This window comes from Anser anser (assembly GCF_964211835.1).
Source record: "Anser anser genome assembly, chromosome: 3".
NCBI lineage: Eukaryota > Metazoa > Chordata > Aves > Anseriformes > Anatidae > Anser > Anser anser.
Window position 1 is genome coordinate 19,776,703 of NC_139722.1, and position 25,377 is coordinate 19,802,079.

The window sequence follows — 25,377 nt, forward strand, 5'->3', positions numbered from 1 at the left end:
AATTGAAAAAGTAATATCAAATTGGTGTTTTACCTTTCCCTTTCACAAGAACATTTCCTCCGACAGGCGTTTCTTTTAAACAGGGCTTCACTTTACTACTCCCCCACACTAAAAGGAACATATTTGAAATGTTTCCAAAAAAAGCAGGTGTACAAATTATTCTTGCTAAAGGCTTCATACCATCAGCTTTCAGCATGTAAACTGTGTTCTCTCAATGAGACTAATCACATGATACTGGGCATAATAGTGATACTGGGACCCACTCAGGCTGGCAAAACTGAATAGAAATCAGACCAATCACTTAACTGGGACCTATTCCAATTTTATTTTGGATTAAAATCAACTTTCTCTGAACCATTCCCCTCTGTTTCCTACCTACCCCTCCAATCCTCTTCATCCTCAAAAAAGAGACCAGTAATTGAATTGCATATTTCTTTATGCCTTTGGACATCCAAAAGAGATTATTTGTAACTAAAGTTTTTTTCTGTAGCCTTTTTTTTTTTTTTTTTGAGTAACTCAGCAGTGGTACTTATGGTAGAAATGTCAGTTCAGCTCCAAATGTGTAGGACTGTCTTGTGTTACCTGTATTTTTAAAGGAAACTAAGTTTGTATTTAAAATGAGACTAAGGTTGTAGGCTTCAGGTCTTCTGATGTTATCTTAAAACTGAGTTATTCTGTCCTGTGTGGACATCAGGATATGATAATGATGACTTAAGTCTAGGTGTTCGCCCTAGTCTCCTAAAGCCTAAATTTCCTCTCTGTTCTGCTCTTGCACACTTCATGCCTGCTACAGAGATAGCTGCATTTGTGTGCCATGGTGTGCATATAATTGGAAGCATTCTGCAATCTAGCAGGATGAAAGCTGCAATATAAATGTAAATTATTATTATTCAGCATATTAGCATTTTAAAAATATAATATGGGAGACAGTCTTATAAAACCCATTTCCAGTGCATGTCATTCATTAATGGGATTGTATATTTAAACCTAACAGATGACTTTAACAATTACCTCACAATATTTATACATTCTGCAAGTATAAAATAGGGCATGAATGTGATGATATATGAAGTCTAGTGAGCTTGGAAAAGAGGTATCCATAGACTTACACCTTCCCACTCTCCACTAATCCTTCTTCTTTGACATTTTCTGCTCTCATTATGAAAATATCTCAGGAAGAATATGTAAATCAAGTGAAAGAGCATACCAAGGGTTGAAATAAGCTGATAACTCAGACCCACAACAAAGTCTGCAGTGGGAAATAGAAGTGAAAACTTTACCCACTTTTGTAACAAAGGTGTGGACAAAAAGAAGAAAAGGATCAAATGCACCTGGTTTTGTTACAGCTTCAAGATGCTATTCATTGCAATTCTCAGATGCCGTAATGCTGGTAACAGCAAACTATGACGGGCAAAATGCTTTTTCATCCTTGTGCTTTCTTACTTCTCTCTGTAGCAATTATTTATTAGCAGATCCTGAGTAGGAAATTAACAAATCCAGCTGTCCACAAGTATCAGGTTCTAATCCAGTGTCTTTGGGAGATTTTTAGTATTTTAAATTATTTTCTGAACTGATAAAAACTAGTTTGAGTAAATTTAGTCTTTGATGAAGAGTACTGTTAAGCTCTTGTCAGGGTCTCAAGGGCACCAGAAGCCCTGCCAGCCATGCCAAGCCTCCCCCAGGGCCTCCCTGACCCTGCCCATGGGCAGGCTGCTTATTTCAGCTCAGTCCTGAGGCCTTCGGTGCCTGCCCCAAAAGAGTTGTTGGAAGCCCTGTGCCCCACTCTGCCTCCATCTCTGTCCCTTATTGTTCCTGACTGTTGGCCAAAACTCCTGGCTTGAGCTCAGAACCCCCTCGTGGAACCCCCTTACACACTCCCCTTGCACTTAGTGTGGTGGTCCAAATTTCTACATATAAAAAAAATTAAACCTCATTTTTCAATATCTGCTTCACTACTTACCTAAATATTCTGAACTGCTCCTAAGTTATAAAGGGACAAGAATTTCCCCAGACTTCTGCCTTTAGAGACCGCTCAGAGTATGAGCTGAAAGAAGCCTTGTCAGGTCATCTGACATGTCCCTGAAGCTGCCAGGACAGGGGAAAAGAAGGCTGAAGTTATACTGCAATTGATCTGGGGCTGTAGCCAGTCTGATACAGTTTAGAATAGCTTTGAGGCTGATTTAAATGACATTTGAGACCAAGCTACGCTTCTGTGTGGGGGAGACGTAAATAACTTCCTGCTTTCTCAGCTGAATATTGAGAATTTTTATTAAAGAAGAGGAGAAAAAGTACAGCTTTATGAAAAATGTATAATTACTACTCTTTAAAATTTTGAGAATACATGTTCTACTCTTTATTAGATGGACAGTGTTAACACATTGATGCCCTAAATGAGATTGGTATCCTATTGTACTTTATAGACATAGAGTGAAAAATGGTACCTTCACAAATAAATTGCTACCTGAAGGGACAAGTTATGAGGAAGTATTATTATTCCCTTTCCACAAAGGCAGTTGAAATGTGGAGTCCAGCATTGTGCCAGTTGTTAACATACAGAATGAGGATGGCACCTGGGAGTCCTGGGTCTGTCTGCTATCCACTCCACTGCCCACAGCTGCCCAGCTCTCCCAGAGGACAGCAAGTGGGGACTGTAGCCCCCTGCTCTCTGTCACTGCTCCTTGGTACCAAGGTACTGTGTGTACCTTGTCCCATGAAGCAGAAAAGCTTGTGGCACTTCCCTTCATGAAACATCCTGGTGCCACACACACAGTTCAGACAGAATCTCACAGAATGGTTGAGATTGGAAGAGACCTCTAGACATCATCTGGTCCAAGACCCTGCTCAGGCAGGGACACCTAGAGCAGGGTCCAGGGCCGTGTCCAGGTGGCTTTTGAAGTTCTCCATGGAGGGAGACTCCACAACCTCTCTGAGCAACCTGTGCCAGTGTTCCATCATCCGCACAGTAAAGACTTGCTTCCTGATGTTCAGATGCAACCTCCTGCGTTCCCATTTGTTCCCATTGCCTCTTGTCCTGTCACTGGACACCACTGAAAAGAACCTGGCTCCATCCTCTTTGCATCTCCGCTTCTTGTATTTATAGGCACTGAAGAGATCCCCCCATTCATTAGTACAGTCATGAAATTCTGCTCCTGGGATGTCTGCTGTGCAGAACAGTGATCAGTAACTCCCAGCCCACTGCGGTGCATGAAAGCAATTTGAAAGGTTTGGATTTTTTTAATTTTATTTATTTTTTAGCCTCAATCTTTCTGTTCTGTTTCTTTAGTTTATACAATGAGGAACAATAATCTAAATATATATATATATAAATAATTTTTCATATACTATCTGCATAAACATGAAAAAGTTCATGGATTTTGTCTGAAGTTTTAAATTAGCTGGGTGGTGTACAATTTTCTTTTCCTGTCTTTGTCATGATATTAAAAGGAGAACTCTGAGTACAAGTTTAGGAGATCTCACCACACTTTTCATTCTTGTGTGTAAAATGCTGCTTGCACTTTGTCACCTTGTCTTTTGTTCTTTGCATATGTATTTGTCTTTGCACAGGGGATGTACAATAAATATAATAGCAGGCACAACAATTCTGAACAGAAGTAAAACACTGTCTAGAATAGAAAAGAGTAAGGTCTTCTATGTCTTACTTTATATTTTATGTGGTTTTAGTTTGGTGTCCACTCCTGAGCAATAAAGAGAATGTATTCATTTGTTCTTGAATCTGGTTAACTTTTCCTTATATAAGAGATCATTAAATGAAGTTTGAATTTGTTGTAGGTTGTGATGGTACTGTGTGTTGTCATCTCTAAGATCCAAACATGGAAAGTAGAAACTAATTGTTCTCATCAAACGGTGCTTAGACAGGTAACTTTCAAGTATTAACCATATGTAGCTGAAGCAGTGCTGGCTGAATTTTGGAGGGAGCTTTCAACATAACCCTGTAAGCGAATTTTATTGTATTCAGCAGAGTTCAAACAGGCATAATTTACGTTTCATTACTCTTAACTATTTCAAAGCTGATTAATGTTCATTCGAAAAAAAAATGAGATCATGAGAGTCTGTTGGGAAAGACACCTTGCTGTAAGGCCCAAGGAGACAAGTTGAGTCTAGTGCAAGAGATTTGTCACAAGTCAGAGTGACATGGAGGAGGAACCTGATGGTCCTGAGCAGGGGAAATGTGAATTTCATAAAAGCATCTGTAAAATTTTCTATGAATTTCACTGTTGTTGCTCCAAGATAGCTGAGCTATCAAACTTTTTGGTGTCTCTGAGTGTATCAAATGTGTCAAGACAGTCTTATTCTCTCTACCCGCCTTACATACAAACCTATTTTGCTTTAAACTAATATATAACATACATAACACAATTACTGAACAAACAGAATCTTAATCAGAAGCCTGACAAGGACTGCAGAGGACTCCTGTCTGTTTGGCACAGCCTGCCCTCAATGTGCCAGCTCTCCATTCCAGCTAAGCCTAACAGCCCAATGTCATCCACAGGTCTAAGCGATGAGGGGGCACTTTCAAACCCACCAGAGCCATCTTGTGGCACTGTGAATAGAAGCTGGGCTTACAGATGGAGCTGGGATTTTCTTAATATGGAGACCTCGCTTCTGAGTTGTTGGATGTTCAATTATTTTTTTTCTAGAAAAAAAGATCAGGTGAGGGTTAAAACTAATTCAAGTTGTTTATTTGGCATAGGCAGCTTACATGAAATGGTACATTAGCCACTTGAAGATCACATATGCACTCTGTATTTGACTTCTGATATTCCTTTGCCTTTAACAAGGACTGAGGTAGGTTTGAAGCCTGAATTACTTTCTCAAATCCCTAGCACATTTTTCAAGAATTTAGCATACTGCTGACATAATTTGAGAAAGACTTCCTAATGTTGTCTATGCAAATCATTCTGAGCAAACCTGGTTTCTTTTTCTAGTTCTATCTATTTGGCACCCCAAAGCCCCAGTGCCTCAAATGAAAGCTGGAAATCCTTTTGATCGCTAGTTGCAAAAAGCCATATTTTGTATTGATGCAAGCAAGGTGACTACGAGGTTTCTAAGTTTGGGTCTGAACAGCATTTTGCCAAACTGTAGGTGTAAAGTACTAGAAACAGATTGAGAACAGTAGCTTTGTGGGTCAGCTCTATACCAACAGTAATTTAAACCATGGTAATTGATCATATGAATCAAAAGAATCTTGTCACTGTCAAAAAAAATACCAAGTTAAAATTTGAAGGCAGAGGAGTAAAACCAAGGCTTTGCTATGCTTAGGGGTATTTTCTTTCTTCCCTCATACAGCTGACACTTTAACCTCTGCCACAGCTATCTGACATTCCTGCAATTGTTGCCTAGCAAAGCATAGATTTTGTTAGCTCTCACCTGCTAAGGGACACAACTTGTCTGCAAACATCAACCTCCATGTTTCTCACTTCTATCCTATTGGTAAGACTGTCCAGCTGTGCACCTAAGTACTTACCTCCAAGGAAATTATTGGTATTGAATATGCAATTTGCTTGGATCTGCCTGGATGTGAGATAAAACCCTACATTTCTGACATGATAGTTTTTTATAACGACACATCAAGTCAGTATGATGTACTGCATTGTAAGTGCTTCATTTTCTGTATTCTCTGGGTTAGTAGAATAGACTCACATTGACATGCACTAGAGAAGTGTTAACATCTAACAACATTAGTACATTACACGACATATGTAATTTCTATTTGTTTTGTTTAAATATCAGAGAAACAGCCCAAGGAATTCAGTATAGCAGCTGGCCTGAACTATGTCAGACGATTACTTTTAGAGAAGACAGATTTTTAAATACTTTGGTATAAGAACTCTCAAATCAGAATTCTTTCTAAAGCTGTATTCTTTGCTGTGCTTGCATGTTGAGATGACATGAAAAGTTTCAGCAGTATAAAAAGGTAGAAATTACCTTAGCATTCCTTCAAGATAGATGCTAAAAGATGCATGAGAGTTGATTTACCTCTTCTACAATTTAGATATCTACTTTTGAACTAAATGCTCTAGGCCTTCTTTACGGACTGCAGCATTTAGAATGACGACTTCAGATAACATCTTCTGTGTTATAGATATCTTCATTCGGTCGATGAATACTGGCAGTCTGAAAAAATTGAGAGGTGTAATGTTTGATGTAATAGGCTATTGAACACTTGGCTTTATGTATCAGCAGTCCAGTTTATAAAACATTCTCTTCAGTCTTTAAAGCTACTGCTACATGTTTATAGTTAGAGGAACCATTTTCATGAAATATCAGTGACTATAAGGGGGATTGCTCTTGGCAATGCCAGGAAAAAGACAAAACTGAAAAAGCAGTGGCAGTATAATTTAGAGGTTATACTGTTCAAGGTCAAGTGAGAAAACTTTCTTTTACATGGCCTTTGCTTTATCTGTTCTGTGGGTAGAGACTAGCGGATTGATTGCTTGCTACCTTACCATTTTTATGTATGTAGGCACTCATTAAAAGGCTTAGTGTCACAGCCATCTTTATTCAATGTTCTAATCACATAGATGCAGATTTTTGGACCCCTCTCTTTCATGCACATGCATATATAAAGACATAAAGAGTAGCTTTAATTACAACATAACAAAGAAAATCTGTATTTCAGTAGCATCCCTATTTCAATTAGAAAGCAAATGTTTTTGTTGAAGATTGTTTCTATTAAGATCTAGGCATTTTTCTCATTTAGGGCAACAAGAACTACTTGGAGAAGGAAGCACATCTTTTAAATAGTTTGTAAACTGCTTGTTCTGTTGCTTAAATTGACTTCTAAGACTATTAGTTTATGAGGAAATGTGCTTTAGGTTTTCTAGATTGTTTTTGTTCTCAGTGAACCTTTAAGGCTTGGTTAAAATTTCTGTAGTAAACATTATATTTTGTGCCATGTAAACAAAGTTCTAAAGAGTAGTGCATTATACATACAGCCAGTGGTAGTAACATAAAGCTAATATCAGCTAATGAGAGAATGGAAAACCAGTTGCGTCCTCTTTCTAGAGTGCAATCAGTGTAAGAGTCTCTAAGATGGGCAATTACCTTAACTGCCTGCCTAAAGCAGCAAGTTGCATGATCAGTCCTGTGCACAAGATTATATGCTCCCGCTACTTGATTATGATATTCAGTCTGCTCTGATAGCTATCATGTAATTCCATGTACTGCTTTTAAACTTGTTAAGAAGCAAAAAGGGTACCAAGATAACCAAGTTAGAAAACAATGGAAAAAATAATATTTTATCAAGTATTAAATTTCTAGTGCAGTTACTGTAGCACAGAGTGATATGGTGATTCCTCAGAATCAAATTGTGAAACCTTTCTCTTTCTGCTGAAAAGTCCCAGACATTTTCCATTTTCGTTTATTTGCATTAGTTTAATTTAAAGAATTTGGCTTTGTTCTACTTGAAATAGGTAAAAAGAATTAATTGCCATGCTTAAAATAATTTATAATACAGGATATCCCCCTCTAGTTGTGGTATTTCTAGCAAATGAAATCGTGAGCATTCCTAATCCTTTGTTTCAGTTTGTCTCTGCTGTTTAGTAATCTGTAAGGGAAGAAAGCCAAATAAACAGCTGGCATGTTTTAGCGGTTACTACTAGCTTCTCTCTTGGCTGTCTCCGTCAAATAGAAGGGATTGCCTGGTGAATTTAAACGCAGGGCTGAGTGCCACACTTTCTCATCTTATACTACAGCTCTGCTGTTACACTGAACAGTTCTGGCACAAAGGAACTCCACAGGCTATGTGGTTTCTCATTGGTAGGAGAGAGCAAAACTTTTCCAGGGCTAATCTGAAACTGTGAAACAAACTCTTATTAAAGACTGTTACAAACCTTTAAAACTCTGTTTCTAGTGTAGGTCCTGTTTCTATGTATGTATTCACTGAAATATGAATAATTAAAAATAAGAGAAGTAACAACCCTCTGTACTTTGCAAAGACAAAGGCATTGTGAACTTTTTGGATGATGATGAAGTAAGCATAAAACAGATATTAGTCATGTTAATAAAAAACTCGCAGTGGGGATGCAATATGATATGTGGTAGTATAGAAGTCTGTTTCATTTCTGAGAATGACTTTCCCCACAAAAAAAATTTAAGACTTAGTTAATATTGATGAATTAGTATGTAATGTAATTGCAGTCAACAGATGTTTTATTTTATTTTTTTTACACAATGCAGCAATATGCAAACTGTTATTAATTATTCTGCTTTTATCTTCGACAATTTCTATTTTAATATTATCAGTTTTGGTCTGTAGAAATTAAGAAGAAAAGATCAATATATTTTTCTTGCTTCATAGTATTTTTTTTAGAAAAAGTCAGCAATCTTTCAATGAATTAACACCAATGAATTGCACACGTGATTTATTTCGTAATCACTTTCCTACTTGAGAGTGTTTTCTCTCCCTTTATCCCTATTTTGTCTGTCATAGTATATCAGCTTGTTGCATCTCAACCTCACTCAAGCAGTAGCTAGTGTTGAGTTATATAATCCTGTGAAATCAACAGTACCACTCGAGAAAAAAGGTTCTACTCTGCATGTTTAATGATTTATATTTATTAGGGAATATGAATTTGCAAAAGTAAGTATTGATATCAGTAAATGGTAGATTTGTTCAGGTGATACTTACAGGAATATGTCATGGCTAGTATGAGGAGTTTTCACATCTGACTAAAGCTTCTGGCTGATACCATATAGAATATTTATATTGAGCTATAGGGTTTACAAAGCCTGAGTGTGAACTATGTAGTGTTCAGTACTCTTGGGTTATGTGTCTGTTTTTATTTATTTCATGGAAAACATTTTCACATAGGATTAGGTAGTTTTAGAATTTAGTTATTCTTCTGGATTTTTTAAAGTTCTGGTTGTAACGTTGTGCCAAATACTGTGATCCCTAATCTTTTGTTTGTTTTTTCCTGGACTTCATGTCATGAATGATCTCCCATGTTCAAATAACTACTTGTTTGTTTGTTAGTATTGTCACACATTTAAATACTGGGTTTCCTATATTTCTTTGCCAGATTCCTGGTCTGGTAAAACTGTTCATACCCTTATATATAACTTTTTTTTTTTATGCTGCGTGAATCCCGATTTACAAACTCACAAGTTCTTCAACTTAATTGCAACTACACTTAGATGTATACCTTAAAGCATACATATACAGGCATGTAATACTTTATATATTAAAAAAAAAAAAGTCATCTTTTTAAAATTTTGTCATTTAAATCCAAGTATTAAAACCCTCATCAGCATGTCGATGTATACAAACTTTTGATCTGTAAAGTTTTACCTTCATTTAGACTCACAGTGTGAAAACTCTGGCTTCTGCAGCTAGGCAGCTCAGAGTATCTTATTTCAGAGCTGCCTGCTCATTGTACCCTAATCCACAGCTTTCTAAGGTCTTTTACCCTGAAATCTCTATTTACCCATTTCTCAGCCCATAATGAACTCTGGTAAGTGTGGTAAATTATACCAGCTTTTTCTTTTCTTTCTTTTTTTTTTTTTTGTTTCATCTGCCTTTTCTACTGATGCTAATAAGTGTAGTTCTCAAGTTAGCCAAAATGTATAACCACAATATCTTTCTGAATGCTGGGATACGGACTATCCAATAGTAGAATTGTACATCCCTTTTCACCAACTGATTCCTTTTTACTTATTCTGGTGTCATTCTTCATTTCATTAATATTTCATTTTCTGCCTCCAGAAAACTTCTCCCTGATTCTGGCATGTTTCCCTCTTTCTCCCTAGTGAACATACTTGAGACAAAGAAATCTTTTAGCTTTGCAGCACTCTGTGCCTCATCTGTCATCAACTCGCCTTCATCCATCACACCAAGAGACTAGTCTCCCTCAAAATCCTCCTGATCCTTATCTCTTTGTAAAACCTTTTGTTTGTCCTTCTACCATTGATTAGAATTCTTTATATTTTTTTTTTCTTTCTACTCTAGTGCTTTTATTTTTACTGTTTTAACAGGTATACATATCTCGATTATAGCAATAATAGAAAGCATTTGACTATATGTATAAGCACAATCTTAGGAGGAGAAAAGAAAGTATATAGTTCACAGCTGCAAAATGCTTTAACACTATATCGTTCCGTAGATTTTACACAAAATATGTATTGACTTTCTGCAGTAGCAGAAGACTTGTGTTTATTTAAACAAAGAAAACAAATAATACATCATGCACTGTTCACTATAGGGAATGCTGTAGGAACAGAAGCTCAACCAGTCTATGTTTGAAATGTTTGAAATAGTTTCCACTGATATACATCATATAAACTTATTGTTTGCAATGATCTTTTATGCAACCAGTGAAACCAAAAATGTTGCATTAATTGAACTACATGAGGCTCAGATTCCAAACTGTGAATATTAGCTACTGAAGATAACAGAAGAAAGAGATAGTTTGAGTGTATACTGACAGTGAACAGTGGCCAGTTACCATGTTAAATTGCCTGCCTCTGCAAGACTGCCCAGTATTCTCTTGAGCATGAACCAGTTTTAAATTTCAGATGAAGAGACAAGATACACAATGAAATTCAGACATGTTCAAAAACTTACTTAATATTGACCAGCTAAGCACTGCTACTACAGTCTGATGTAGTGAACCAAACAGTGCCTGGATGTGAGGTACAGAGCATGTGCCTGTGTAACAGGTGAGTACTTTAAGATTAATGTGCAAATTGTCAGTATGAAACAACAAGTGTAGCCTTTATTTTCAATGGGTTCTCATAAGCCCCATGAAAGGGCTTCACCAGACCTTATAAGATGAGGGTTAGCAGTCTGTATCCACTGTGTAAAGAATCCTTGAGATAAGCGCTCCTAAAGGAGACATTCTCTAAGTAATATTAAATGAGTAACTACCACCTGTTTAATAAACATTATAATTTCTGTTAATTTTACTGTCTCAGGGGTCTCAACTTGTGGAAAAAGAGGTCAGTGCATCAGCTAGGGAATACAAGTACAGATCAAAATACAGTCCTTACTATAAAGGACTAGGACTGTAGGTACCATATAACTGATGGAAAGCACATTGATGAAATTTGAGCAAACTGGAAGACATCATTGGTCAACTTTGTAAACACTGATCACAGTATACCTGCCACTTAATATTTGTCTAGGTCTTGCTTGAGCATCGCCATAAATGAAAGACTCAAGGAGCAGAGATATATAATTAGGCAGCTTTGCAAGTGCTAATGGGAAACACTTATGTATGAAAAACAACCTAATGGAAATGTCAGAGGGTGTTAGTAAAATGAGCAGTCGCATGGTGGAGACTGGAATTTTTACTTCAGAACTCGTCTTTCCAGGCAGCATACTCTATATGGCACTGACTTCAAATCTTATATGTCTAAGCGCTCGTTATCACTGTTACATAATACTGTTTTGATTAACTTGTATGTCATCAGTTTAGACTTGAGTTTTTGCAGTTCTAACCTGAGATGTTTGCTCAAATTTCTATGTTACCAACAGTTGCGTTCTCAGCGAACCCATTCTTTTGTTTAGGAATATATTGAGCTATATTGGATATATTTCTAATGTATACTAATATATATTCTAATATATAAATAAGGCACTTATTGTTAGCCCAAAGCCACAAACCACCCCAACTTTTACTAAGCCTACCTAAAATCATATTCAGAACTGAACTCATCTAATATCTCTGAAACGGACATTTTCCTAAAGACTTTCTGTCTCCAGAACTACAGAATCACAGAATAGCTGAAGTTGGAGGGAATTCTGAAGATCTAGTGCAATCTCCTTGCTCAAACTGGGATAAACTACAGCAGATTTCTCAGGCCCATGTCCACTAGGGCTTTGAATGTCTACATAGATGGAGAATCCACAGTTCCCTGGCCAACCTCTTCCAGTGTTTGATCACCCTCACAGTAAAACAAAAAACAAACAAAAAAAAATACAATAAACAAATAAAACCTACATTTCTAATGCTTAAATGGAATTTTCTGTATTCTAGTTTGTACACATTGCTGCTTGTCCTGTCACTAGATATCACTGAAGAGAGTCTGGCTCCCTCTTTCTATTTCTCCCTATTAGGCACTTAAAAACAGTGATAAGATCCACCCTGAGCCTTCTCATCCCCAGGCTAAACAGTTCCATCTTGCTCAACCTCTCCTATGAAAGATATTTTCTCTTCCTTAGATTTCTGTTTCACATACAAAGTCCCAAGTTTGGGGTTTTACATTATGTAATTTTTGAAGACTTGTCATCTGTGAATTAGAATCAGTTTTGAGCTAACCCAAATTCTAGGAGAATTCATATAGATTTAATTTCTTACCTCAAATCATTTTGGTTTTGGTTCATATAATTAAATAATGGTAAAATATTTTCTGATTCTTAGTCTCAGCCAAAAATTTCCCTATCTTATCCCATACCTCTCTTTCTTGAAGACAGAACAGAATAGAGTTGCACATACGCCTTCCTGACGGAGCATTTCTCAAGTTAAATACCCCTAGTGGTTTCCTACACTTACGTTGTTGCATGTCTACAAAAAAACATTGGAACCCAAGACTCATGTGCCCTTCTGTACTTTTCAAGGGTCTTAAAGTAAGATTCCTCTCAGCTGCTCAGCAGAAGACCAGATAGCATAACCTGTACTACCATGTTATTATAAGACACTGGTATCCTTCTTCAAAAATCCGTAGTCTAGGCAGAAAATTCAGACCTATAACTTATAATAATGTGATATTGCTGTGTCAGGCCTGCTACTGCTGCAGCTGCTAACCCAGAACACATGGTCCCTGGAGGAAATGTTAGTATGTTCTTTCTATGGTTGGAGGATTGTCAGTGCCACAGCTTTGTCCTATGTGAAGTAACTCTTGTCTGCTTGGCGCTGTAGGGCTGATGATCAACTAATCTGGGATTAGGAAATTAATAGAAACACAAAAGGTCAGGAAGGGCAACTTTTGCTTGGGACAGGGAGACAGGAAGTCCTCAGCTTGCTGACATTTAGCCTGTGAGTTGCCATCCTGGGAGAGAGAGATTCCCTGAATAACCATACAGTTCACTGGAAGACTGAAAGAAAGAAAGAGGTAGAGGACACAAAGAATCCCTTCAAATAGCATGGTGGTGAAAGTCCTAATATGGTGACATAACTACATCATACACGTACTATGTACAGCCAACAGAAAACTTCTGGTATTCATATCGCCAACCCCGGTAAGAGTAAGACATCTTCCTCCAGGAATAGATAATAAGCAGGCCTCGACTATAATGAGGCAGTAAGAAGACACTGCTACCTGTCCAGGGTTTACATCATCTACTTCCAGGGCAGTCAATCCAGATATACCATAATACCTGCTCCTCCCAGTCTGATACCACCATCACTTACCAGACATCCACTAACTCGTAGCAGGATTTTTCAGCTATGTTAGTTCCCCTGCCACTTTAGTTGATGTGGACTACACACACAGACTTAACGGTTTACTTGCTCCAACAGACCACTCCAGAATCTGTGGGGAAAACCTATACACATAAGTCAATAAGTAGCAGTACATTGGTGAGTCCTTTCAAGACTTTCCAGTTTGAGGAACTGGAGACAAAGCTATACAGAACAAAGAAATAAAAGGAATAATGTTTTTAGGTGTCAGTTACACATGAGAAAAATGGAGATATGCTCCCACAAACAAGACTTATTCCCAGCTTCACAATATTGCCATTACACCAAAGGCCTTTGGTTGAGAAATTATTGTGTAATATATGTATTTTAAAATATTACTCCTTGTAAACTATATCATTCTTTGTATCTGGAAGCAAGTAATGATTGTTTTCTTGAAAACTATTTTAAAAATTCAGTATGGCTATTTTCTGGACCTAATGAGATTTGAACTTTAAATCTAACCTTTTCTTCACTCATCTCTGGAAGACAAATGCCTGCATTATATACCCTTATTCTGGGTCAAGCTCTTGCTTTCTAACATGAAAAAAAGCATCCTCAGATGACTCCAAGAGAGAGAATGAACCAAGAGTATATATGCAAGATAGAACAGAGGCATCTGGCGTCAGAGCCAGTGAGCATGTGGAGGGAGGTGAAATGCTGGAGAGTGTCTGAGTGACATCCTCCAGTGAGGCACTCAGAGTTGGCAGGTGCACAGGGCAACTGTCTTTTGCTCCATGCTAGGTGGTGAGCACAGCAGTGGTGCCTACTCACTGCTTTCACAGGTTCATACTCATACTTTTAGCATGACTACTGGAGGAAGGCCAAACATGAACAGATGGGTAGGGAAAGATGTGTGTGAATATAGATGGTGGAGATGGTATAAGCCTTCGTGCAGAGGAGCTTAGGGTACAGCTAAATGGTGTGTTATAAAACTTTTTTAGCAGTTGCATGGACTGGAAATCTGTCCATTTCTACTGTAAAATGTGTGTCAGCCCTTTCAGACAGAAAGGAAAGAATACAGGAGAGAGGAACAGGTTTTATTTTTCTATGTTGAGTCATTAATGAATGAGCAGTGAATTTCAGTATGGGTTGGATGGTATTTCCTTGCATTTTATAGCAAAACCTGGAAGTGGTCATTAATCTTAGAGGACAGTAAATGGAGAAATGAGGGATAAAATTGTTCAGAGAAGGAAAGATTTAGAAGAAATGGTGAGAGATTAATTGAGAATGAAAGAGAATTTAATTTTGAAGTAGGTAAATTAACAGTTGTAATACTAGGTGTGGATGTAAAGGAATAATCTCTCCAATGTACTTACAATTTAGGTTTGCATGACTTTCATTTCTGAAACTATGTCCATCAGGTTGTACTAAAAAAAAAAAAAGTTGTTGTTGTTGTTGTTGTTGTTGTTTTTTAACTGTCATTTAATGGGTGGGGGTCTTCCAAAAACTACAGTGAAACAAAGGTTAAATTCACACAGAGACTGAATTGCTCAGTGGACTGTGAACTACATTGGTTCTGATATTAAGCCCCCTTGTGAGGCGTGCTAGCAGGTCTTGAAACATAACAGATTTGCTTTGGAGTCAGTCAGTCAGGAGTAATTCAGATCTCGTTTGAATAGGTGCAGACAGCAAAGTCGTCAGACTATAGTTACTGTGGCAGTAAAGGCAGAATAACTTCTCAGCTTCTCCCAGGTGCTGGAGCTCTAAGCAGTTGTGTGACCAGCATTGCACCTGAGTTCTTACACTATGATCAGTGAAGGCATAGAGTGTGGCAGAGTGATGCTTCCTTGGTGGTCACTGTGAGGAAGAGTGCCATACACCTGAATGCCAGTGGCTAGCCAGTGCAGGGCTCCACAGTGCTCTGTGATGAGTCTGATGGTGAGCTTGCCAGACTCATACTGCTTTGCTACAGGCAACCTTCCAGGGGTTAATACAACTTGCATCTCTACTGAAATGGGATATAGAGATAGGTATGCTGTCTCTTTAGTGCTACTGCAAAATTTTATGTAGGGCCAGGAAGGTGGTCTTTCATATTCTGAAGTTAGTGACTCATTTAAAAGACATGGTGAACTTAACGCTAATGATGAATGACCAGTGTTGTTCACGCATAGTAGCCCTAAGTTTGGTGATGGTAAATCTGTCACTGCCTTGACTACAGTAGGGCCTCGGCCTCATCTTCACATCACAAGTATCGGATTGTCACGCAGGGAATGCCACAGGCAGCTGAAGAGAAGGGGTGGATAGGGCTCTTTATGTAGATTCAGCACTGATTCAGGGTTTTGGATGTGGAAAAGACAAGTAGGAGATGCACCAAGTGCTACAAAGGCCTTACTAAAGGATACAAGAGAGTTTTTGGCATATACGCTATTCCTGGTATTGGCTCATAACAAGTCCTCAGCATGCCCTGAAAATACCTGCAACATAAACACATGGGAAATTCCCATCTAGGAAGCAATCTTCATGATGTAACCAAGGAGGTCTTGCCTACAGATTTGAGCTAGAAACAGGAAATGTTCCTGCAATTAGGGAATTGCAATGCCTTTTATCCCTTGTACCATGAAAGATTAAGGCTCACCCAAACACTAGTACAGAAAATATGGTAACTGTCTAGTTGGCCTCCACACAAGGATTTCCAGTTGAATGGAGTTGAGTGAGAAAGAAAACCAAAGTAGTAAAGCAACAGGTGAATTCTTCCCTTGTGCTAAGATAGTCATGAGATTTGTAGCAGATCAGTTTTGCATATAGGTCAGGATGTTTGAGAAAGACACATTGCTTTTTTTATAAAGCTTTTAAAATGTTGATGTTAGAAGACTGATACATTTTATATAGTAGGGCTTACTGAGTTGAGATCTGATTTTCTGTTAAGTATGTTGAACAATACTATATAATACTGTAGTTAACCTTGCTTTTAAAGCTAATCTCTAGTGTGTTACAATATGTTTTTGTTTTATTTTGTTTAATTTTGTTTTCATAATAGAGAAAAGGATCCCTGGACTGAGCCTGGGATAAAGTATATGTGGGCGTACTTTATTTCCACATGAAGGTCCACTTACCTACTTCCTTGTGATTCAGGATAACTGGGGAGGCAATCTGTATTGTTGCCCAAATTAAGATCTCTAGTTTAAATTTAGCTTCTTAGCTGTATGACAATGCCTATGATTGTTGCTGTAGACAGTTGAGAACAAAGGAATATGTTTCCACAGTGACACTAAAAAATTGTAATAAGGGCAATAATCCTTCTGTTCTGTTCTGTTCTGTTCTGTGTGTCACCATGGCACGTTGCTGAAAAAAACATTATGAAAATAAACTTATGCTTATGTAGCAAGTAAAAAATAACAGCCTTTCACTATCACAAGGAAAACATAACTTTAAATACATTCTCATCATTACACCTTACATTAGTGGACTAATGAAAACGCAGGTTAGGTATTTTGATTCCTAGTTTCCTTCACTAAAAGTTAATCAAAAAATCTTTTCCGAAGTATAGAATCATTTCACATATTTTGTTCTTTGTTGGATGTTGACCATCACTAAAAGTTTTTGCAATTCATGTATTTATAACTGAGTACTTATAATAGAGTATGTTTAATAAAGTGGTGCATAGAGAAAAAACTGCACAAACTTTTACTTTAAGGATACAATTTACATCTTCTTTCAGAACTACCGACAGGCAGACTGGGCTACTTGTGTTGTTTTTTATTTTATTATTTTATTTTATTTTATTTTATTTTATTTTATTTTATTTTATTTTATTATTTTATTTTATTTTATTTTATTTTATTTTATTTTATTTTATTTTATTTTATTTTATTTTATTTTATTTTATTTATTTTATTTTATTAGTGTTCAATTTATTTTTGGAAATTTGAAAATATCTGATAACAACAGTAAGTAAGGTGACACAATTCACATAAATGTTACAAACAGCAAGAATGCAGGCTACAGTTTTATTAGTGATAATGATAAAGGAAATGGGCCACATGAAATAAGTACAAAGACCCCAAATAATAAGGCAGTGTAGTATTCCTAAGGCATACTATCCTGGACCAATTAAACAACCCCCATTGCCCTCAAAGAAAATAAAAGCATCAGACACAGAAAGGCAGAGCAAAAGCATTAGAATTTAACAGTGCGGCGGTCAGGGGTTGATTCCCTGAAGAAGATTATTAGACTTTCAGAACGTACCTAAATTAAACTCTGGAGTGATTCCAATACTACAGAGTCCTTAAGAGAGTTCAAAGATGTAGCCTAGCAGCCTTCACCTTTGCTGTGCTGTGTCTCGTCTTTAGATCTTGCTCTGGTGTTGTTAACTGCTTCATTCCCAGGTGAAACACTGATAATCTAACCCATAGGAATCATCTAAAATGCATATCTGATATGGATTATTTGATTTTACTGAATGGAACAGTTTTATCCTATACACTTGAATTCCACGGTAGTAAGAATACCAGTCTAAACATCTAGTCAGAGATAAACATTTTTATCTGCTGAGTTTGTCTCTTCTGAAGATATACTATCAAATTCTCTGTTCAAAAATAATTTCCAAAGGCTCTGGTGTCAACTTTAAGAAACTTCACCACTGCACCTGGACCTTAGTCTCACTAAGATGTGCAGGTTTGTTAAGGAAGTAATGTTCACGTGGATAAAGTGAAAAAAAACAACAGTAAACTGCTTTTCAGTCTTTCCTACTTGAATGCATATTCTCTACACACTCTTGTTTATTTATAAGACACATTGAGCATCTGTGACCAAAGTTGTACACCTGCTAATGTAAACACACTATGCTAAAATGTCCTCAAAGCACATAAATTTAGGACAATGCAAGTAAACATAACATAACAACAAATAATTTCTTCTTCCCTGATCCTCCAAAGTAAATATGAGCAACTGATTCATGTATGAGAAATGTTACAGAATGCTCCAGTACATACTGTGTACCTCAAAATCTTAGAGAATTGCTTTTAAAGTGGTGGTAATCTTGTCAACATTAGCATTTCCGAAACTTGTGACTTGCTGTTCAGATTATATCTTAGAATTCAGCTTTATGGATAGTTGGGGATGTTTGGAAGATCAGACTAGAATGATGAATCTTAGTTATGCACATCTCCTGTTAAATTATGCAAGTCCTGACCTATAATTGTGTTTGAGATGACAGGGGGTTTGAGCAAATTAAGTTTCCTTCCAGGGGTGGATATTCATGCACAGCTGAATACCAGATATTCAACAACAAAGGTCTTGTGGTCCAGTGCTAGAATGGCTTGACATGCATAAATTCCACTGAAATCAATGGGACTAATAGATGCTGAATAAGGGCTATTATCTTGTAACTGGTGCAAGACTTGAAAAGAAAAATATAAATCTTTGCCAATCAGTTCTGTTTATTGTGTTGTTAACCCTTACTACTGTTTTTTTCATGTTTTGGAAAATGTGCACAGTTTACTATCATGAGCATTTCTTTTTAAAAGTCATATTAAAGTTGAATTTGATCTGTAGATAAGCCTTAAAGTGTATTTCATCTCTGTAAAATGACATACAGTCACAGGACTGAGTCCACTACATTGTTGTACAAATAATCGTGAAAATCACTATTTTTGGTTCTTATTACAATTAAGGTCACAAATAACAGATTAAACTTATGACATTTTTCCCTAGTTTTTGTCACTGCAGAATGTGTCATCAGAGACAGAGATTTCAACCATTAAAAGGTGAACATAATTCATTTTTGTCACAGTTTTTTTATAAAAAGAAAAAAAGCATATAGTTAACCCCAATTATGCAATAGTTTAATATTGCCACAAAATAATTATGATTACTGAAAATATAACCACCTTCATTCATTTTCGGTAACACACATCCTAATATTGCTCTATAATAAGGTAAATTGTTGTGTTTAAAAAGTTGTATTTACAAACAATAAACAAAATTGGTGTTTTGGAGTACTTCTGGTACATGTTATCAATGAAGGTTATAACATATATAAAAGATGTAACATTATAGCTGGTAGGAAGTTAGGCTGATTTTAAATTTAGTTTGCTTTTTGAAGTCAATCATATTAAAGAAAAAACATGCAGGGTAATGATAGTCATCTTTATTGTCATCAGGGTTTGAACTTGAGACCTAAGGAAAAAAGAAAGAGAGAGCGAGTGTTTAGAATTTGAAATAAATTTAGCTAAAACTGCTTTAAAAATCCTTTAAAATCAGTGGCAGTATTCCTACTGACTTTTGTGAGAACAGGATCATGAGAGTAAACAGCCATTAGCCATAGCAAATTTTTTATATTTATGGAGCAGTCATGGAGACTGAGGCAGTTTCCATGCTGAAAAGAAGGTTACTGCAGTAGTCTTATTTAATAGTGGTGATAGGTTGATCAGTCAAATGAAAGGGAAATGGGAGACTTAGAAGAAAAGAAAGTGTATTTTAAAGGAAACAAAGACGTATGAGAAGAAAGAATTGAAAAGGAATTAAGAACTTAATGGGAGAAAAGTGAAGAATGCAAAGGAGGGGGGTAAAAAAGGAAGGTAAAAAGTGGTGTACAGTGTAAAGCAGGATAGCAGGAAGGGAGGAAGCTAGTAGGGATGATGAAACAAAGGAATGTAGGATGCTGAAAAACAGCAATGATGATGTTCTTTCCTGCCAGTAGCAGCAACTTGGAAACCTTGGTTTTCTGAACAGAAAAGTGAAATCACAAACTCTGGCAAGGAATATATAAATTACCTCACAAAAGGTAGGAGAGGAAACGTGGTACATGATAACTTGTGGAGGTAGGTAGGGAATTGAAAGGATTTCATACGGTACCAAAAAAAGAAAAAATATATTTCAAATGTATGAATTTTTTACTCTTCTGGCTAACTAACAAAAATCATATGCTCATTTGGGATCTCTGGTTGCTCAGCTTGTTAAAAAATTAGAGCGAATATTGACCAGCGGCATTCTGTAGGTTAAGTTTCTCAACTTCATCGTTTTAACTCCACTGACTCTTCAAGGTATTATACGTGACACCTCTGTGTACTTATGAAAAAAGAATGCTAACTGCTGCTGACACAAAAGACAAAATTTATCCTTGGTGTAACTACAATGAGTAGTACCAGAAACGGATTTCCCCCTGTACTCTTTCGCATTCAGCACAAAATCCAGTTTTTCTTGACAGAAGAAAATTGTAAAATTCCAACAGTTGTGCTGCTAGAACTGGTTGATACTATAGGTCCCACAGGTCATATTCCCCATTTTTTCTGTAAACATTAAAGTCCGTGTCAAGATCTTTAGACAATTTTAAGGATTAAATCTAAACTGTTCAGTAAATTTTTTCAAGATTCATAACTACAGAAATATTGAAAAAATAGGAAAGATTTGTCAATGTTAATTAAGAGTGGCCAGAAGTTAGGACCAGCACCCCTCCCCCAAGAGAAATTATTAGTGAACTACATGTAAGGAGTTATCCCGGGAACTCCTGGCTAGCCCCACCCCAGTTCAAAGTAGAACATTAGCTAGCTGTGAATGGCACCACCTTTTCAGAATTCTGAGGTGAAAGAATCATTATAGAATCATGGAATGGCTTGGGTTGGAAGGGACCTTAAAGATCATCTGCTCCAACCCCACTGCAATGGACAGGGATGCCACCCATTAGATCAGGTTGTCCAGGACCTCATCCACCCTGGTCTTGAACACCTCCAGGGATGGGGCATCCACAGCTTCTCTGGGCAACCTGTCCCAGTGCCTCACCACCCTCCGAGTGAAGAACTTCTTCCTAATATCTAATCTAAGTCTACCCTCTTCTAGTTTAAAACCATTCCCCCTTGTCCCATCTGCCTGAGCAAAAAGTTGCTCTCCATCTTTTTTTATAAGCCGTCTTTAAGTATTGAAAAGCTGCAATGAGGTCTCCCCACAGCCTTCCCTTCTGCATGCTGGACAGCCCCAGCTCTCTCAGCCTTTCTTCATAGGAGAGGTTCCCCATCCCTCTGATCATCTGCATGGCCCTCCTCTGGAGCCACTCCAACAGCCCCACATCATTCTTGTGCTGGGGACCCCAGACCTGGATGCAGCACTCCAGGTGGGGCCTCACAAGGGCAGAGCAGAGGGAGACAATCACCTCCCTCAACCTGCTGGGCACATCTGTTTTGATGCAGCCCAGGATGCAGTTGGCCTTCTGGGCTGCAAGTGCACACTGCCAATTCATGTCAAGCTTTTTGTCCAGCAGAACCCCCAAGTCCTTCTCTTCAGGACTCCTCTCAATGAGTTCTCCCAGTCCATACTGCTGTTTGTGATTTCCCCAACCCAGGTGCAGCACTTTGCACTTGGATTTGCTGAACCTCATTAGGTTCACATAGGCGAAGTTCTCAAGCTTGTCCAGGTCCCTTTGGATGGCATCCCTTCCTTCTGTTGTATCGACTGCACAACACAGCTTGGTGTTGTCTGTAACTTTGCTGAGGGTGCAATCAATCCCATTGTCTATGTTGTTGATAAAGATTTAATATACTACTGGTCCCAGGACAGAACCCTGAGGGACACTACTCATCACCCGCTTCCACCTGGATATAGATCCATTGACCACTACTCAATGGGTGTGACCTTCAAGCCAATTCCTTATCCACTGAATGGTCCACCCTTCAAATCCATATGTCTCCAATTTGGAGATCAGGATGTCATGTGGGACTGTGTCAAAGGCCTTGCAGAAGTCCAGGTAGATGACATCAGTTGATCTTCCATTGTTGACTGATGCAGTCACTCCATCATAGAAGGCCACCAGATTGGTCAGGCATGATTTGCCTTGGTGAAGCCATGCTGGTTGTCTCCAATGACCTTCTTGTCTTGCATCTGCCTTGACATAGCTTCCAAAAGGATCTGTTCCACAATCTTCCCAGGCAGAAAGGTGAGGCTCACCACTCTGTAGTTCCCCAGGTCCTCCTTTCTAACCATTTTTAACATGGAAGTGACATTTCACTTTTTCCAGTCACCAGGGACTTCACCTCACTGCCAGGACTTTTCAAATATGATGGAGGGAGGCTTGACAACTGCATCAGCCAGTTCCCTCAGGACACCGGGGTCCATGTCATCAGGCCCCATAGACTTGTACCTGTTCAGTTTCGTCAGGTGATCTCAAAACTGATCTTCACTTATGGTGGGAGGGACTTTGCTCTCCCAGCCCTCATCTACAGGTTCAGGGATGTGGGAAGAGAGATGTGGGAAGCTTAACTGGCAGAAATTTTTGGCATTTATTTTCAAATTAGAAATGACAATTAAAAGATGGTAAAAATACCAATTTATTCCATTGAAAAATCTTAACAATGATACCAACTTATTCTCAGTGAGTTTAAACCAGCTCCTACAATATGAATGCTAGTACTTGGAGAAAGTCTATTAGCTTCAGGCTGTTTTAAATTGTCTTTCCCTATTTAAAATGCAATACAATTTTTTTATTTTATTTTGTTTTATTTTTTGTCTTCAAAGTTCACCAGTGGTATGAATATAACTAGGTTCTTTGCAATTCTTCCTGAGATTCATCTACCTCTGTTCTCATATCTGCTTTTCTCATAGTGAGGTTCAGACATGTATTCAAATACACATCTCTGATATGTCATATTTAAATATCACTGTATAGAAAAGGCAGGTAGTTATGAGGCTTCTCCATTCTAGTTAACTTCACTGAAAAATGATGTTAATATCATGTGCATTTCTTGGGCATGATAGCAGTGGTCAGAATGGTTCAAGTTTGAGTAGAAGTTTGCTGATAAATAAAACTGACAGAAAAAAAAAGTTCTATGTCTTTCTGGGAGTACCTCTGTATTGGAATCAGTTTTCTCAAAATAAAATAAAATAAAATAAAATAAAATAAAATAAAATAAAATAAATAAAATAAATTTCTGTCAAAAGAAAAATCAGTTATACTATTTTTCATTTAAAAGAATATTTACATCTTAAGGCTTTTTCTCCAGGTTTGTTCTGTTTAGTATGCAGTACAGTACTACATAGTGTCCATGTGCACCACCATTGTCCCTTAGAGAAGTCAGAGTTCAGGAATTTCATGGTACATTTTCCTCCAGGGAACAGTGTCCTTGGCTAGAAGGACAATTCCATTCTGCCTTGCAGTTATGGTAGTCCTATGATGCCTCAAAGCTGTGGATCTAGATGACAAATAGTGTGTTTTGGTTTACTGAACCTAAAACAAAGTAAATTATTTTGATATCCAGAGCACTGGTAAATGTTATGAAGATCACTGTCATTTGTTTTTGAAGTTCTTCTATGTATCTTCCTGTGAAATATTGACTGAGGTCATATTTCTAGACAACCTGAGAGTCCCCTGCTGATTTTAGCACCTGTGGTTCCTTAAGCTTCTTTTTCTATCTGACTTGCTTTCCCAGAAACCCTCTCCTCTAATTTATGAGATGTGTTGTAATTTCTTTTGAAGGTTAGGGTGCATCTCATAGTTACTAGTACATTAGTTTCATTGTTATGTACTGAAACATAGCATACCGAATTCTGATGTTCATAAGAATGAATATGAGACAGGCACAGCAGATAACTGAGTACTCATTGGTTAAGAGTCAGTAAAGAATTTCTCTGACAAGATCAGGTGGCAGGATAAACTCCTGGAATATCTCAGAAGGAACCTGTTGATATGGAATATGTCATGGACTATGGAGAGAAAAGAACAAAAACATCCATAAAAGCTAAGTTTAAAACTGTAAAATAAAACTATTTAAGTGCAGTCTCATAGTTCTCTCTGAACAGATTCAGCCAAAGAGGGACAAATTCTCAAAATCTCAAAATCTCAAAGTGCTGTCCAGAGGATGATGTGTAAAGAAGAAGGTCTAAATAAGCAGTAGAGATGTTTCAGAGTAGAAAAACCTTCTGGAAAAAAATCATTTATCAGAATTGGAACATGATTCCAAGTTACTATGGTTGAAGGACATATATATCAAAAACACCTCTCAAGGATGTCAATAAAATAAAGGCATCGATCTATCCGTTAAAGGGTAAATACAAGTGAATTAGAGAAAGAATGAGAAAAGAACAGAGGAGACTTCTGATAAATCTAGGAAGTGTCACATGACAGAAACCAAAAATGTAAGTATATGAATACATGAGAGGTAAAATATAGTTATTTTTGTGCGTGTGTGTGTGTTTTTAATAAAACAGATCTAAATCATACAAGAAATGCAAAAAAAAAAAAAAAGACTGATAAGTAGAGCAGATGTCTACAAAGTGTATTATTCTTTGTCGAAATAGAATTGCCAAAAGAAGTGAGAGAATAGCCTTATGTACAACAGGTTGCACTGTATCCAGGCAAAGAATCATAAAATCATAAAATCATTAAGGTTGGAAAAGACCTCCAATATCATCTGGTCCAACCATCCATCTACTATCAATATTGCCCAATAAACTATGCCCCTAAGTACCACATCCAACCTTTCCTTAAACACCCCCGGGGACAATGACTCCACCACCTCCCTGGACAACGTATTCCAATGCCTAGCCACTCTTTCTGAAAAGAAATTTCTCCTAATTTCCAAATGAACCTCCCCTGGCACAACTTGAGGTCAATCCCTCTTTTCCTATCAGTAGTTATCTGTGAGAAGAGGCCGACCCCCAGCTCCCCACAACTTCCTTTCAGATAGTTGTAGAGAGCAATAAGGTCTACCCTGAGCCTCCTCTTCTTCAGACTAAACAAGCCCAGTTCCCTCAGCTGCTCCTCATAGGACTTGTGTTCCAGGCCCTTCACCAGCTTTGTAGCCCTTCTCCGGACACGCTCCAGGGCCTCGATGTCCTTCTTGCACTGAGGGGCCCAAAGCTGAACACAGTACTTGAGGTGTGGTCTCACCAGAGCTGAGTACAGGGGAACGATCACCTCTCTGGTCCTGCTGGTTACACTATTCTTGATACAAACCAGGATGCTATTGGCCTTCTTGACCACCTGGGCACACTGCTGGCTCATGTTCAGGCGAGCATCGACCAACATCCCCAG

The 25,377-nt window shown here is 37.7% G+C and overlaps 1 protein-coding gene across 32 annotated transcripts in view; it reads left to right on the forward strand.

Moving 5' to 3' along the window:
- The window catches only part of MYT1L (myelin transcription factor 1 like), a 330,562-nt gene that overhangs the window by 134,262 nt on the left and 170,923 nt on the right, over positions 1–25,377 (forward strand). For 3 of the 32 annotated variants that reach the window (XM_083829870.1, XM_083829869.1, XM_083829871.1), the window contains exon 3: positions 3,101–3,222. The exons of the other annotated variants lie outside the window; for them this stretch is intronic. The gene's annotated coding sequence lies outside the window, so the exon portion shown is untranslated. The remainder of the gene's footprint in view (positions 1–3,100; positions 3,223–25,377) is intronic. 32 annotated transcript variants of the gene reach the window in all.